This window comes from Oryzias latipes, chromosome 19 (genome assembly GCF_053564925.1).
Source record: "Oryzias latipes strain Hd-rR chromosome 19, Olatipes_Hd-rR_3.1".
Lineage (NCBI taxonomy): Eukaryota > Metazoa > Chordata > Actinopteri > Beloniformes > Adrianichthyidae > Oryzias > Oryzias latipes.
In genome coordinates, this window is record NC_136255.1 from 23143833 (window position 1) to 23160193 (window position 16361).

General features: G+C 40.5%; 1 protein-coding gene across 1 annotated transcript in view; it reads left to right on the plus strand.

Moving 5' to 3' along the window:
- The first annotated feature begins 263 nt into the window (after positions 1 to 263).
- raraa (retinoic acid receptor, alpha a) overlaps positions 264 to 16361 on the plus strand; it is a 177862-nt gene continuing 161764 nt past the window's right edge. The window contains exon 1 of the mRNA XM_011487934.4: positions 264 to 577. The gene's annotated coding sequence lies outside the window, so the exon portion shown is untranslated. The remainder of the gene's footprint in view (positions 578 to 16361) is intronic.

Below are 16361 nucleotides of genomic sequence, written 5' to 3' on the forward strand. Positions count from 1 at the left end.
TAAAAACTTTACATATCCTCAGTAAATGTAAATTTAAAGATTAAATTTGTCCCCCCTTAATACCTAAAAGTGCGTTTTTGCCCCCAAACCAGAAAACGTCACAGACTATTGGATGCATTTCAGTGAAGCGCGTATTAACTGCAGGGAAGCGCATAAAAAATGCATCTTAACAAATGGTGCGCCATTCTCGCTGTAACCCAGCAGAAAAAGGAGCGCACATCTGGAGAGAGCAGGACGTCCTCTGGCAAGGACCGGCTTTCCATATAAGGAAAGGGGGCGGGGCCAGCCCAGGATCTCTCTGCACAAACGTGACTGCAATGGTTGCTTTAGCGAAAGCCGAGACAAACTTGCCAGCACCGTGAAGGCGACACGTCGCCCCTTCAGCTACGATTTGTACGGGACGTCGGGGGACACATATTTTTCAACCGACCCTCGTGAACGGTGCAGCTCGGAGGTCTTTAAAGGAGCCGACAGAAAAGTTTCAAAAGAGACTGCCGCGGTTTGAAAAAGACAGCCGGGCGATCAAACTTCCACCAGCTATCTGAGGGAAGCGGGAGGAGGAGTCAACAGGTCCCAGGTAATGCCATGCATGCACTTGACCGTCAGTCAACACCTGACAGCAGGTCTTCTGCTCCAGAGAGGGCGAGCAGGGTGGTACGTGAAAAAGTCGCCCTTTCACCTGACTGATTTTGAACGCATCATAGGTTGCTTTACATAAAGAGCGCGTGCAAGCGTGTCTGACAGTTCTGTCATCTTCATTTATCAGAAATGAACTCGGTAATCTGCGTAAACCCAAATTTTTAATGCCGCAACGTTCAAAAACTGTATTTTTTTTAAACAAAAATACGACAGTAAGAGTTTCACGTATTTTTAGCTTGTAAACCGGCATGCAAAGCTAACGTTCTTTTTATTCTTGCTAGCAAAATGTAAACACACCTATGCTAATAGTTACCATAGCTTGTTTACTAGTCATTTAGTCAATTGTTGACCTTATCACTCTGAAAAATGCAAAACATTAGGAGTTGATGCGTTTGCGTGCAGCGAAAACGTGTTCATTTTTTATTTTTATTTTTTTTGACGTGGTGCGTTCATGAAAATCCGTGCAAAAATCGAATCCGGCGAACTTGACGTTAACTTTCCAGTAGTGAGCAATGCCCACCTCCCCATCCCCGTCACGAGCTGGGAACTTAATGACCCGCGACAAACATGCTGCCTCCTGTCACACTGCAAGCCGGTAAAACGGAGCAGGGGCAAACTGGCACGTACCCCTAATTTATTAAATTCATTAACGCCACTGATGATGTCCTGACGGGGAAAATGTGGCGGTTCAACGCCTTTTTTTAATCTCGTCTAATTAAAATGCCAGGACCCTGGAGCAAAGGAAATCTTAACTCTAAATCTGCAACTCCTACTTTGCGTGAATCTGCCTTTAATGAAGATTCAGATTTATGAAAATGGTATCTATATGTTTTGTTCGGTACAAAGGAGAAATTGATTCCTTTGGGGGTGGCAGAGGTAAAGGACACCTAACCTTTCACGTGACAACTTGTGAGACTCTAAGCATTAAAAAAAAAAAAAAGTGTCACCCAGTAGGTTGAGGGTTTTCCCACCCTCTCACCTCCTCTGCAAGTGTTATTCACAGCTAAATGCTGTGCCCTTGCCCCCAATTGGCAAGGATAGGACACAAACATCACATTTAATGGGCATTTTATGCTTTTAGGAGACAGTGTCGTTCATTTTCAATGATATATTTCAGGGTTTTTTTGTTTCTAGATTAACCGGCAGTAGCACGGGTGTTTTCTGTCATCAAAACTTCGCTGGCAAGTTTCTGCAGGAAGTTGTGTTTTTTTTTTTTGTCTTATGCAAGCGGTGCCCGTTGAGGGCCTCGCATGCTGCAGTTTCACATGGTACACCAAAACGCATCATCGGAGCGGAGGCTGTGACACATTGACACCTTGCCGGTGCCCCCACGTCCTCATCGTGTCCCTGTCCCTCCTCTTGAGATTGTAAAGTTGTGTATGAGAAACCCATTGAAGGTGTTTCGTTGTTTGCGCTGCAGAGGTGAGTCACAAACCTCTGCTGGGTTCTATTTGGGACGTCGGATGACAGGTCGGCTCGTCGCCTGTGGAAGATCTGATAAAAGTTGGATTTCTGTGCACCATCTAATTGTTCAGTTCATGCATTGCACGTCTGAGTCACTGCGTGACACTGGAATCCTCTGTCTGTAGCATATGAGCCTTTTCGGTGACCTGTATCGGTGTCTTTCTCAGCATTCATGATGTCATTTGCAGCTCGGTGGAGGTTTTTCTCCAACAAAGACAAAGAGGAAACAATTCAAGATTGAAGAGATATGCTTTTGGGTACGTTTGGACCTGGATTTCTGTGAAAACGTCTGTCGATTGTCTCGTGGTTTGGGCCTGTGGTGGTCCGTTGCCACAGCAGCCGGCTTGCAGCCCTTTAGCTGACGAGCAAGGCTGACTCACAAGACTGTGGCAGCGCGGCGCAAACTCATCAGGCGCTGACAGATGAGGCATGCTTCTCACAATGGCAGCGCACTCTGGAGATGCCACCCAACGCTTATTTAATGGTAAACACCTCTCCCCATTTCTGCGCTGTCCCACCCACGGGCTGTCACTGCTATGACAGCTATCTTTTTGAATAAGGAAGCACTTAAAACTGAAACAGCCGCATTCAAAATAGGAAAAACGTGTAGGACTGTGTTCGGTTTTTGAGAATTGGTTTTGATGTAAACAGAGTAGTTTACTACAAAAAAAAAAAAAAAATGAAGTGCAGTTTGTGGGCGTGACAACAACAGAGAGCCACTTCCCCATATAGAGTCCAGTGAGGCATTAACTGTGGCTTTGCACCAGTTAAGCCCCCCTTGACCTAAACTAAAGAGGCTCAGAGTCTGCAAGAAAAAGTAGAAATAAATTGGGATATTAAAGGGTTTTTTTCTGTGGTGCCCAATGACGTAGTCTTTGCCTCAGGGACTGGAGCTAGTGTGGGAAAAGTGGGAGAGAAAAAGGGTGGAAGCCAATATCAGGAGAGTGCAGTCGAGGCTGAGTGGGATTTATTATTTTGTATTTATTGTATTTGGACGGGGGAGCAGAGCTGCTGCAATGCTGGGATGTTGGAGCTTAAAGACCCACTCCGATGAAAATAGTGCTTTGAGGGTTTTAACATGTTCTTGGGGCATATTTCATGTGATTGAAGACGTTTATGTAAAGAAAATTAAACTTAAAATTGTATTTCTGGATACAGTATTTTCCGAGTAGGAGTTGTGTTTTTTTGCGTAGTTTGGCCAGGTGTGCGACTGACACACAGGTGTAACTTGTATAAGATTTTTGGAAAATAAATAGGAAAATAATAGCTAGAGGGCCCTATCAGTATTTGCTACTGTCAGCAATGCAGAAGAAGAAGAAGCACCGTCCAGTCTGATCAGGGGTGAAGCCTAAAACCAACATGAACTGAACTTTAAGATATTTTCCTTCCTTGTACAAGACAGTACTAAAAAGTGCCTTATTTTTGTAGAGCTCCTCAAAATAATCTGACATCATCTGTCTTCAGTTTCCTTGTAAAAGAGATATAGAGACAAAGCTTCCATGTAGGGACGACGCTAAAAAATGTTAATGCTAGCTCCTCCACATATGTCTGGAGATTATGAACCCATTTTTGGACAAGCATTGAACAACAAAAATCGCGTTTCTACGGTGGGCTTGGTGGAAATGTTCAGAAGCGTCGCACCTTTTTCCAAACGTGCGACTTATACTCCGGTGCAGCTTTTACATGATTCTCTTCTCTTCTTTATTAGGCTTTTTTTTTTTTTTTTTTTTGCGGCTTACACTCCGGAGCAACTTTATTGTCCAAAAAATATAGTATTTCTTTATTGAAATCGTTACGAGTCAAGAGTAGATGGAAAAAAAAGCTTGTAGCTGTGACGTAGACACTACAATCGGCAAACTCAGCTCTCAGTTATGGGTAAGGTAAAGGAGGGCGGGGTTGCCCTGCGCTAACAGTCCCACCCACAACCACGAAGCAAATTTCTTACAAACTACTGTCGCTCTGCTTAAACTCTGTCCTAGAATACAGGTTTTTATTTTCGGCTAAAAATGGCATAATCCTAGTTAAAAGACCCCCGGGAACGCTTAAAGTACCTCAAAAGATGAGCGGAATGGGTCTCTGACTTGGCCAGCAGCAGTAGGATGGGCCCGCTTCGGCATACTGATTTCCCTTGTTGCTGCTCTCTTTGCCTTGTCACAAAGGGGTTAACGTCTCTTCCTCACTGGGCTGCCGTCTTCATTTTCATAGCTTTGATTGTATTAAATAATCTTTACGTGTCAGTGTACAGCTCCCGGTGCTCGTGTAAAGAGAGCAAAGGAGCAATTAGGTCAGAGCGGGAGAAAAGTTGGTCTCGTGTCAGCCTTGAAGCAGCAGGGCTCCTCACTTTAGCATTCACCTCAAACCTTCACTGTGGGCTTTTCAAAGAATTGGGGTTATCAAAGCACATAGAGAAGGAATTTCTTTCGTCTCAGTCTTCTCATAATAAAATGTCCCAGAATGGATCATTGGTTGTGATATATTAAGTTTCTCACCATATTAATTTGCCTGAATAATCAGGCCACAGTTGTCTCCTTTTTTTTTTTTGTCTAATGAGGCTGAGTGGAAGACCCATATAAGCTAATATCTTAGTGGTTGTTTGGCTAAACCTTGAAATCGTTGACACATGTGCAGCACATTTTTTTAAATTAGCAAATGGGCTTTGAAGATCACACACTCAACTGGAAGTCTTTGTTCTGTTTTGACACGCTTTTCACATGATCTGTGTTGTTTCCCATCGCCTGCTGTCCCCTTTCCCATTTCCTTTCCATCCCGGCCGGCGTGAAGGTTCTGGTCCATCCCACTCTTTCACTGGCAGAGTCGCCATCGAATTTCATCGTATTTTCCACATGTTTTGTACCTTGGCTTTTTGCGTGAAAGTGTGTCTGCCTAGCCGGACAGTCCCCTGACGTGACTGCTGACATTTCCAGTGAAAGGGCCCTATTGTTGGTTCTTAATCCCCCCCCCCTCCGCCCTCCTCTTCATAAAACAATGGTATCAATTGCTTCCACTGAGTACATCCACAGCTCTCGGAGAGGGAGCCAGGCTGGCGGGGCTTGTTGGCCAGTCTGCCAATCGTCACACCAGGCAGCCAGGGCAACTTCATTTTTCGAGGTAGCTTCAAGCTTTGGCCCACATCTCCTGACACTTGCACTAATAATATCTCTGTATTGGGAAGCAATGTGCAGGCACTGCCACCTCATAAACACACACATAATAGCTGGTGTATTTATTTTCCTGGAGAGAGACGAGGGAGCAGACGGATGGCTTTGGCCCCGCCCCCGCCTTCCTAATGAATGGACTTTATTTCGTTTTCCTTCGTTTTTCCCGAGATACTGCCATTAGCTTTGACAGATGATATGTTCTTCTACTGAAACAATGATCTTCAGCACACTGTCACAGGAAATTGGATTCATACACCCACCCCTCTGCTCGCCTCCCCCCCGTCTCTCTGCTCTCTTCTTATTCCCGATGCTCCCACTCCGTCTGCATCCAGGAACATGCCGTTAATATTCCTGTTAGAGGCATAATACTACCGAGCTGCCAAGTTACCCCCTACTTCCATGAGTCAGATAGCTAGCTTGATAGCAGGTGTCACTTACAGAAACGTCTAGAAGCCAATTTGTCCTAAAGGGCTCCTTGATAATACTTCTCTGAGCCAAATGTGTGTCTACAGTCAGCAATGGCCTTTCAGTTATCCTTTTTAAGAGTGATTACTACTAAGTTAGTCACTTGACAGCTTGTGTGACATTCCCATTCAGCTGTAGGGAGTTAATCTACTGCTTAGCAGTGGGTAAATGCTGTTTTAAACCTTTACTCAAAGCATTTTCAAGCTGATTTTATTCCAAAAAAACACCCATAACTTTTTCTATTATCTCACATTGTTTGGCCATGTTTCTCCGTGTGTAGAAAACAGGCTGGTGGAGAGATAAAGGTTCCAAACAGTGACGGTACTGCCTGTTCCCCTACTAGTACCTGCAACCATCTCCTTGTTAGTGCATAGCATCGTTATTGTAGAGTTCTACTGCCTTGGCTTTCGCCTGCCAAGCTTGTGTAGCTTGTGAGCTGCTCCAGCTTACTCTGTCTACATGAGCTGTCATCACAATGCAGCCAGTCCCAGTGAGGAGCCATCACACCATATCATTGTGCTGAAACCAAGACTGTTGAATGAGTGGATTTCTGTGTATTCGGCAGGAAAGGGCTGACATAAAGCCAGGAAATTTCAAGAAGGAGGCCAATGAATTGTCAGAGTAGTGCATTAACTAATAACTGAAGGTAGGATGCACCAACAAATAAACCGAGTCCTCAAATTTTCCATGTTACAGACCCTACCATACGAGCAATTCTACATAATTCAGTTCTCCAATTGATTTTTTTTTTGGCGTATGTGAACACATCTGAGTCTGTCTTCCCCTTGTTCATTCTGCTGTTGGCAGTGTAAAAATAGTTGTACGTAAGACGTAACAACACAGATGAAAAAGTCACTGACGTGCACAAACACTCTGCAAGTAGCAAACGATGAATGATGAAACCGTAGCCATACATTTTTTTGCTCAATTTAGTGCCTGCTCCAACCCTAGAGCTACAGTTGCTTAAAAATAGCAGTATAAAGCCGTTTTATTTTTATTCAATTTTTAAAAATTTGCTCAAATAAAAAATAAAAAACCCCAAAAAAGCAGATTTTTGTTTGTGTATGATGTCATTCCATTACCTGAGAGGAAATTCAAGCGACCAATTATAAATATTGGAGGATCTCACTTTTCAGCTCATTAAATCTTTATTTGTGCATCTTAAGTCTGAAGCTTTGTAAATAATTTGTAAACCTTCTATAAAAAAAATATTGATAATTTTTCAGAATTTCCCCCAGATTTTTTCTTCTTCTGTGAAATACAAAGCCTTTAGTTGTAGTAGAGATCCTTCCACTAATGGCAGATCGTTTGCTGGGTATTATACCTTACTCTGTGTCAACACCATTTCCATTTTTCTTGGCTATCTTCGTGCTGCAGAAATAATTCTGTAATATGCGACGCAGGCAGCATATGGGTGCCATTTATGATCAACAGCTTCTATAAAGAGGTGACGGGAATATGCAAATGTCAGCATGCTAATGGAACAGTAATGTAATGAAGAACGTTGTATATGGGCAGTAATGATCTGTGGTTATTGAGTGTTGATGACTCCTTCTCAGCCAACCATTGTTGTTCCACAAGCAGCTTTCTTGTTTATTTTCTTGGCACTCTTGCACATCATCACCCAAAAAGCGCGGGCACATAAAAAGGAGCCGGTACACTTGCACACAAATTTAGATGCATGAACATTGCTTTCTTATTGATTCATGGCCTTGGGTGAAAGGCATATTGATAAATACCTGGAGTACTTGGCCATTGAAATGGTGAAACTAAATTGGGCAGAACTGAGACAGATGTGGCGCAGTAAATTAAACAAGCGATCTTCTCTGTTGGCTGACAGCACAATGGTGATTAGGGTTTCATGTGTGCTGCCCTACATTATTTATGGCCATGCTGTGGGCTGCCTACAGTTGAATAGACCCACAGTCCATTGACTGGGCATATCATTGGAGGCTGACTAGTGTTAGGAGTGGGGTTAAAAATGGCTTTATTTCCTCTTGAGGAGGTCCATTTTCATCTAAATGAAGGTGAAAGCCCCAAGCGTGTTCTTTCCAAGGCCTGCATGTGGGAAATGTGTTGACTGTGTTCCAGTACGCTTTTCGAGGTTACTCTGCTTCATGATTTAAAGGGATTTCTGCTCAATGTCTTATTTACTCAAACCAGCCATTCCTTCTTTTTTTGTCATTGCCTTTTAATGTTGTACAGGTTGACAAAGCACAATATGCGGAAATTTCTGGGCTGGATTTGTTCAGAGAAATCTATTTTACCCTCATTACTCCCTAAAGAACTATTGCAGGAAACAATGGAGTAAGAGAATGCAATGTTTTTGATAGGGGATACAAATCAAGGCATGTTGACTTAATTTTACATATCTAGGGTGCTTTTTTCAATACTATTTAGATTAAATCAAACTTAATAACACTTGAGGACTCAAACTTCCATGTTAGTTGATCAAATGAGGTTAAGTTTTTGCCGAAGTGTCTTTAGTTTGAAAACCCGCAAACTTTTTTTAACCTAACCAAAAATAGCCCAGCAAATTGTCATTATGACTAGGGCTGCATGATATGAGGATTTGTGATGAGTGATACTAGTGATCAACATTGTAATGACAATAGGACTTGTGATACATGAACAAATAGAAAAAAGACAACAACCAATACATCATTTCCATTTTTCTGTAAAGGTTTTATGTAAATAAGAGTACCGGTAAACATAAATTATACTGCAAGTTATCTCAATAGGAGACCGTTAAGATGTCAGGGAAACACACCAAAGCACGATAGTTATCATCTACCTTTCTAGCAGTACTATCGGTAATAATAACCAGTGGTAGAGCTACAATATTTTATGGGGGGTAGAAGTCTTTGGTAGGGTGGCAAATAGGAACAGCAGTGTGGATGTTGATTACAAAGAAAATATGTGTTTTAAACAGCTTTTTTTTATTGTTTTTAATACAATTAATATTAAAATAGCTGAGGTGCTATTACTGAGGCTTTAGGCAGCCTGTATTGATGATTTGTTTTTTTTATATATTTCTATAATGATTTTAATATTGACTCAAAAATTGAGGGGTAAAGCTTTTAGCCCCCCACCTTGCCCTCCTGTAGCTCTGCCCCTGGTAGTTACTAATATGGATGAGGATAAAGAACAAAATTGGTAGTGTGCACTTGGGCTTTTTTTTTTTTAAACAATGGTTTGTTTGTCTATTAATGTGTCTACACATTTAAGGTAGTAATTAATTGCGGTCTATGCGGTCTTTTGCAATGCGTGTATTGCGCAAGGTAACATTGCAATGTCGATACATTTTTAGTTAATAGTGCAGGCCTAATTATGATGATAACTTTTTTTGTCTTTTCCACAAGAAATCAATTTTTTCATTCATATTCCCCAACAAAGTCGTCCTGTTCACAGAAAATATTTATTTTCATATAAATAAAACTTATCAGTTTTGCATAGCCCCTATTTTAAAACCCATTGAGACCTGAAGTAGTACAAACTGGGCTTGTTATCCTCTGAAGCACATCTTGACATTTGAAATTGTTTGTATAATTTCCTTTTAAGACTACCTCATTGCAAAGTAGCTTTTCCATTATGTGCAAGACAAAAAGCTCACTCAAAAACAATTTTTTTTAAACTTTCCATTTTGAAGGAACAAATAACTTACTCTTAAGAGTTTTTCCAATAAATGACAGTACAGTTAGAGTTTTGCCCAAGAGCAGTTGTGCAGGTATTTGATTCAGTATTCATCTGTTTGATGCTATAGTCCATGACTAACTGCACATTTATATCCATCCAAAATCCTATGGGGAATTGGGGTGCCAGAGTCTTCCTAGTAGTATCTTCCATTGCCATAACAACAAAATAAAAGTTATCCATATTCATTCCATTAAACTAAGGATGTGGACATATAGAGTATTAATTATGGAGCTCACTGATCTTTTGTTTTTTATGACAATTTTACTTGACTTTTGCTTTGTTCTCAGTCAAGGAACCTGTGAGTGAACTCCTCATCCTCCCATTTCAGCAGACATTTATCAGATAATTAAAAATAAACATACTTCTAAGTTGCTCTAGCTAGCTGAGATTGAATATCTTGCCTTAGGCCTGCACAATAAATCGCAAATTTATCATTATCGCGATTTCAAGCTGTGTAATATGCATTTTGCAAAAGTCAGCGAAAATTGCAATAAATGTTAAACCTTAAATGTCCTAAACCAATCTTATGGCAACTTGAAGTATTTAATGAATTGAATAAATCCCTTTATCCATTTGACCAATCAGATAGAGCCCTTCCCGTTGTTGACCAATCAGGTGGACCTTTTATGTTAGATGTTGCCCTCCGAATTAGACGAGGATCATTTAGAGATTAATTTAAGGTATTTTGACTCTTATTTAAATTAAACTCTTGCAGTGAAATGGAAATGTTTTTGTTGTTTTTGCCATTTGTTCACATATCGCAAGTTATATCGTCATCGCAATATTGATCACTAATATCGAATATCGCGCGTTTTCCTCATATCCTGCTGCCCTATCTTGCCTCGTCCTCTGAAATGGTTGCAATATTTGACTGAACGGGGAGCCATCTTTGCAAAGGCATAGTGACGTTGTCAGATGAAGGACACCGCCAATTCCAGCCTTTGGGAACGTCATGGCAGGGATGATTTCCACCACATGGCTGCCAGAGGTCATGCCTTCACTGGGTCAATAGATCAGACAAAGATGAAGGATCACATGGGAAACAAACTACCTAATTCCAAATGCTAGCTTTCAATTCTAAATAGCCTCTGATGAACTTAGCCAATTGCCCTTACATTGAAACGTTATTAATGATATGGTGTCTCAAGAAACACTGTGGGAGGTCAGAAGTAATCAAGGTTTTCATAAGAATGCTCCAAGTGTCTTGCAGATTTCTTTTGGGTGGATCCACACTTTTGTCAGCTTCCTCTAACCACTGTTGTTCTGCACATATCGCTTTTTAATGTTGGGCTGTTGTCCATGTGTTGTAGTTTTCCTTTCTGCTCTGTCACTTAAGTCACAGGGTTTTATTATGTTTTTGTGTGGAGATGTTTAAGAATAAATCGTTGTCATAGAAAAGCTTATTTTTACTATAAATAATTAAGGGTTGATTAGATTTTTTTTAGTAATCCAGTTTATAATTGTTTAGTTTTGTTATTTGGAACTAATTCTTAATTCTTAAAACTAAACTAATTCTTTAATTTAGTCCAGTTTATACTTATATGAAAGATGTTTTATGAAGGAAACAGGCATGACATTTCTTAGAAATGTATTGTGTGTAGTTCTTGATTGTTCTGAGTAGACTGTCTTTGAGTTGGCAACAATTTATGTGGTCAAATTAGCTTCTAGATTGAATAGTTTATATTTTGAGCTTTGCAGATTGTCACTTTATGAGCTTTCAATCTGTGGAATTGTATAACAGATCTTAAAACTGACTCACAAAGATGGCTTAAACAGAGTTTTGTCATTAAAAAATAAAAAGAAAGTAATGAATTTTGGAAATGGAAATGACATCGGACAATGGGAAGCTTTGCATTTCTATAAGAAACATAAGAGAGCTGTGGAGGCTTTCAGTGCACTGCAAAACAGCCCCTGAGATGTATGTTCAAAAGTTCTTAAGATTTTATTTAAAAAGGGAAGAAAAAAATGGACAATGAGGGAAACCAATGGTCTTACCGAGAACTTATTTCAAGAAAACAAATATTAAATAAAAAAGATGATATGAATGTGAAAGAGACTGTTTTCTCAAAGTAAGATTATTTTGACATTGAAAAACTTTAAAAGATTCTTTTTTTTGGCATACAGAAAATAAAAGCATTTTCTCTAAGTGTCTCCTTAGTTTCTTAAGAATAATGTTTCTGTGTGTGTTGCTGTGTTTTTCTGTTTCTATTCCTTTAAAAATTGAAGGTCTATTGCACCAACATTTCTCAAAAAGTTTAAGTTTCGTTTTTTTACTATTGAAAAAATGGTAGTTTGAGTATAGATGTAATAGAACATAGCAGAAGGTAACACGTGAGTTTGGGTTTTTTCTTCTATCACTTCAGGGGCATCTGACACAAATAAATGAACTGAGATCATTTCTTGGCTCTAAGAGCATCTGGATTACTGACGGAGTATATACAACATTTTCTTTTCATAACCGGCTGTGTTTTTCTAACCCTTCTGTTCTTTACTGACAAAGTGAAAGGGCGTGTTATCAAGTTAAAGGCCGGGAATATTGTTCCGTTACGAAAAAGCAGATATTCCACAGTCTTTGTCTTTTAAGGCCTTGTTGTCCAACATTTTTGTCCCTGCTATCTATCTTCACATTGTCTGTGAAAGTTCTCATTCATTCAAGTGACATCCTGATGTTGAGTCATGGCAAATAGACTTAAAGACCCACTCCAACTATATGTTTTTCTATTGGAAAATCATTCCCAGTGACCCTTTTTAAGTATGATTTTGCAGTTTCTGGCCAAAATCAAAACACCTGTGTCGTTTTTTGCTGCACATCAGTTGGAGGTACTAGAAATTCACCGTTGGGTAGTGGAGAAGTTAGCTTTGGCTAAATTCCCATCAACCCTTTGTTTACACTTTCTACCGCCAGCTTATAGCACCCCACAAGCCCAAGCTAAGCATTATCGGCACTATCCAGCTATACAGTTCTAAGCCAGATGCTAGCTCAGATGAGGAAAATGAAAACGTCAATGCATCTATTTGTCGCCAAAATGGATGTTTAAGAATTGGAGTAGAGAAGGGAGACTTTGGCCCACCCATGGAAGTTGTAATCCGAGCTCTTTCAAACCGAGCTCTTTTATTTGCTCCTGGTCCATCGTGATTTGAATAAGGAAATACTCAAAACGCAGTTTTGATCTTTAAAATTTTTCATCCATTATGAAAAGAACGCTACAAGAACATATTAAAACACGAGTGAGTCCTTTTAGCCTCATAGTTTTTATTAAAATCAAGCACTTCCATCCTTTTTCCTATAAATGTTCTCAACCGTGAGGAACATATCTCCAACGTTTTTGTTTTGTAAGTCAACAACTTGAATTACCAAAAAGACCAGTTTTAGAGGTTGATGCAAATATCTGAACATTTCAGCAGATAATGAGATCGTGGCTGATGGACAATGAAGTATGTGTAATGATTTTCTCTCTCCATTGGAAGTGTGGCGTGCCATGAATGCCATTGCTAATTTCTGTTTAGTTTGTGCATTTCTCATCCCAGATTATCCACCCATGCACACGTTATGAAATGGCCAACAAAAAGGTTCTGTTTGTTATATTTGTGAAATGAACTGTCATCTCTGGTTGATGGATGTTTGTTGAGTAAGTATGTCGTAATTGTCTTTCTATACAACAGTGTGTGTTCATGCCCACGGTACGCACATGGAGTTCACTTCACTTGTCCAGAACGCCAGACATTACCAAGCTGCCTTGCCTTGCTCACTCACAGTGCCTGTATCAAACAGTCCCACTGAAAATGTGGTGTTTTCTAGTGTTCAATTGCTCCTTTGTTTTATGCCTGGATGTGACTGTCATTGTGGTGGAGCTGAGGGTTTGTGGATTCCCCATGTTCAGCTATCTTGGGTGGCTTCCATTAAGTCTTGGAAGTGCTGCTTGTCCGCCCGCTAAAAACACAACGCTTTCCTCCTCCAGCCATTGTTAACCTATCTAACCAAAACCTATTCTCAAGGTTCTCTTATGAAGCATGAAATACAACCCCTTTATATTGGCATTGGCAGGTATTTAAACTTCTAATTTGGGCCAGCCTGTTCTCATTAAATCGTCAGAATGATGTAACGTTTCGCCGCTGCTACTGTGTGCCAGCATGGCATGTTTTTCCAGTTACTCGTCTCTGTTGTAAACACAGGGCATCTGTTTGGACTTTGAAACGTGGCTGAATTGCTTCATGGAGAAGCTGCCTTTTTCATTTAGCAGCTTGCACAGGTATGATAAATGTTACTTATCACCTATTGACCCTAAAAGGTCAATCCTCTGCCCTATGACCCATCACCCTCCACCTTCCTGCTGACTCTGTGCCCTGTGGATAGCCTTTGCTTTTCTTATTTCAGTCAACTGTGAGATGCTTTCCCTGTTCCCATTTATCTTTCTGTTAAATATCTACTCTTTGGCTGATCATAATACAGGTATGATTGAAAACGGAGAGCCAAATCTGATACGCTGTTCTTTCTTTCCCCTGAGGTTTAACTCTAACGTTGTAGTCTAGCTTTAAGGATTTGGTGTGCAGAAGTGGCATGTTATATAGCATTGTGATCAGAATATGAATATTTTTCAAAAACAAAATAAGCCATCTAGAATATTAAAGATGGGTTTGTGCACAAGGTGAGCAATGCGGACTTTTATTCCCCACAGGCAGTGGAAAGAATCGAAGAGGAGCTTTTGTTTGTTTGAAAATCCACCTGATAATGTTGGTTGCTGGCTCCCTAACTGAGCTGGCTGGATTTAAGAGGCAGAATCATAAAAAGGGAAAACACACACACAATGGAGACTCCAGTGCCCAGCTTAGTGTTACACACTTTATTCACCCAACACAGTGGCCTAGATTCTCTACAACTCTCTCGAGAAATGGTGCTGGCTTTTGAATCCTTCAGAAGTCGATGTTGAATGTCATTTTCAAGTAGTAGTAGTCCTTCAGGATTGAGGGGTGCAGCTCAGGTAGCAGTGGTGGGTGTAACACAATAATGGCACAAGCAGGATGCCAAGTTTTCTGGGTTCACCGATAGGCCCAACTTTCCACTAAAATGGTCCACATGAGACAGATTGAGCCATTTCGCACCGCTAAGCCGCGTGAAGAGTGCTACTTTTATAATAGAAGAATACTGCTAAATCAGGGCTTGACAAATCTACTTTCTCCATGTCCCCATGCTGAGGGCTGGAGGATTAGCCTCTAATTTTAGTGCCACTTATCTCTTCAGCTGCTTTTAAGAATTAGTTCCAAATAACCAAAAAAGGGGTGAAAATGCGAGGGGCTGGTTGGGAGGGAGCATTTTCTATTGTCAGGGAAGCTGGGACTGAAGAAAAAACAGTCTAATCTTTTGCATAACAGTCAAAATGTACTTATAAATCTCTTGAAGACAAAAATGAGGAATTGCTTTCAAAAGGGAAGGAAAATATATACGCCTGTCTTGCTTTAACCCACAACTTGGACGTGGTTTGCTAAAATCCCAACCATAAAGCATCAATGCCCCCATTTACATGCTAACCATTCATAATGTGGTTCATTCGTGATACGTCTGTGAAGACTTCACATAAAAACCATAACTTTTCTCACTTTTTCTCACATATATTTAAGTATGACCAGTTTTCATCTGTGCAATATGTACAAAATGTATGTATTGGCTGTGTGACATAGCCTGTAATGACCACTGGGAAGGCTTTTAAAATAGATCAAAATATGAACGGAGTGGGACATAAGCTATCAGATTTTTTTAAGGAATGTGTAGACAGGTTAATTGGGTGCCCTTTGGTAATGACAGCTATCCAAAAAAGAACCCATAAACACCTAGATTTCCCCCCGAAGCCAATAATTCCTAATATGGATCTGTGCATGTGTAAACAAAATTTAGGAGACAGAAGTCCCACGAGACCCATGTTAGCCTTATAAATATATATATATATATATACAAGGCAACAGATGTTACTTCCTTGCAGAGTACAGGAAGTTGTCTTTTTATGTGATTCCAAATTGTCATAGCTAATGCTACAACCATCTGCACCACCTTGTTTGTGAGGAGCAGGCAGGTGTAGGGTTTTGAAAGTAACAGGTACTTTAAAATATACATCATTGCGTATAGGGACAGCACGGTGGCACAGTGGTTGGCACTCTTGCCTCACAGCAAGAAGGCCTTCAATGTGGGACCTTTCTGTGTGGAGTTTGCATGTTCTGCCCGTGCATGCGTGGGTTCTCTCCGTCCCACTGTCCAAAAACATGCTCCATAGGTCAATTGGCAACTCTAAATTGTCCATAGGTGTGAGTGTGAGAATGAATGGGTTTGTGATATGTGGCCCTGCGATAAACTGGCGACCTGTTCAGGGTGTCCCCTGCCTTCGCCCGAAAGTGGCCGGGATAGGCTCCGGCAGCCCTGTGAGCCCGTAAGGGACAAAACGGAAGAAGATGAATGAATCATTGCAGAAAAGTAAATTTCTTTTGTTTTGTTTTTCCATGTAGATCAATATTTTTTTATCGGATTTCCATAGCCAATTTGCATACTTATTTATTTCCTTCTTATTGGATTTTTCTGGGCATTTAAATGTACTTCCACTATAGAATCTTACATGTGAAAGACACCTGAATTTGCCTCCAGTTTTGTTTACTCATTCTAACATTCACCTTTTGTCATGCAAGTCAGCTTCCCTTTTAGCTTGGAGGAAACAAATCACTTTTTTAAAGCAACGACAGACTCGGATAGTTTAACACATTCCATCTTGTGTGTATTTGACTGTTGTGACATGTCATCAATACCAAACCATTATCAATACATTGCCTTGGGCAGCTGCATTTAAAACAATCCGGGATGCGTTCAGCACTTTTGAATAGCCGCCCGTGCATTGATTCCCGCCTCAAGGACGGCAATAAGTCTTCACAGCCTGTTCCTTTTTGTTTGTGATGGCGGAG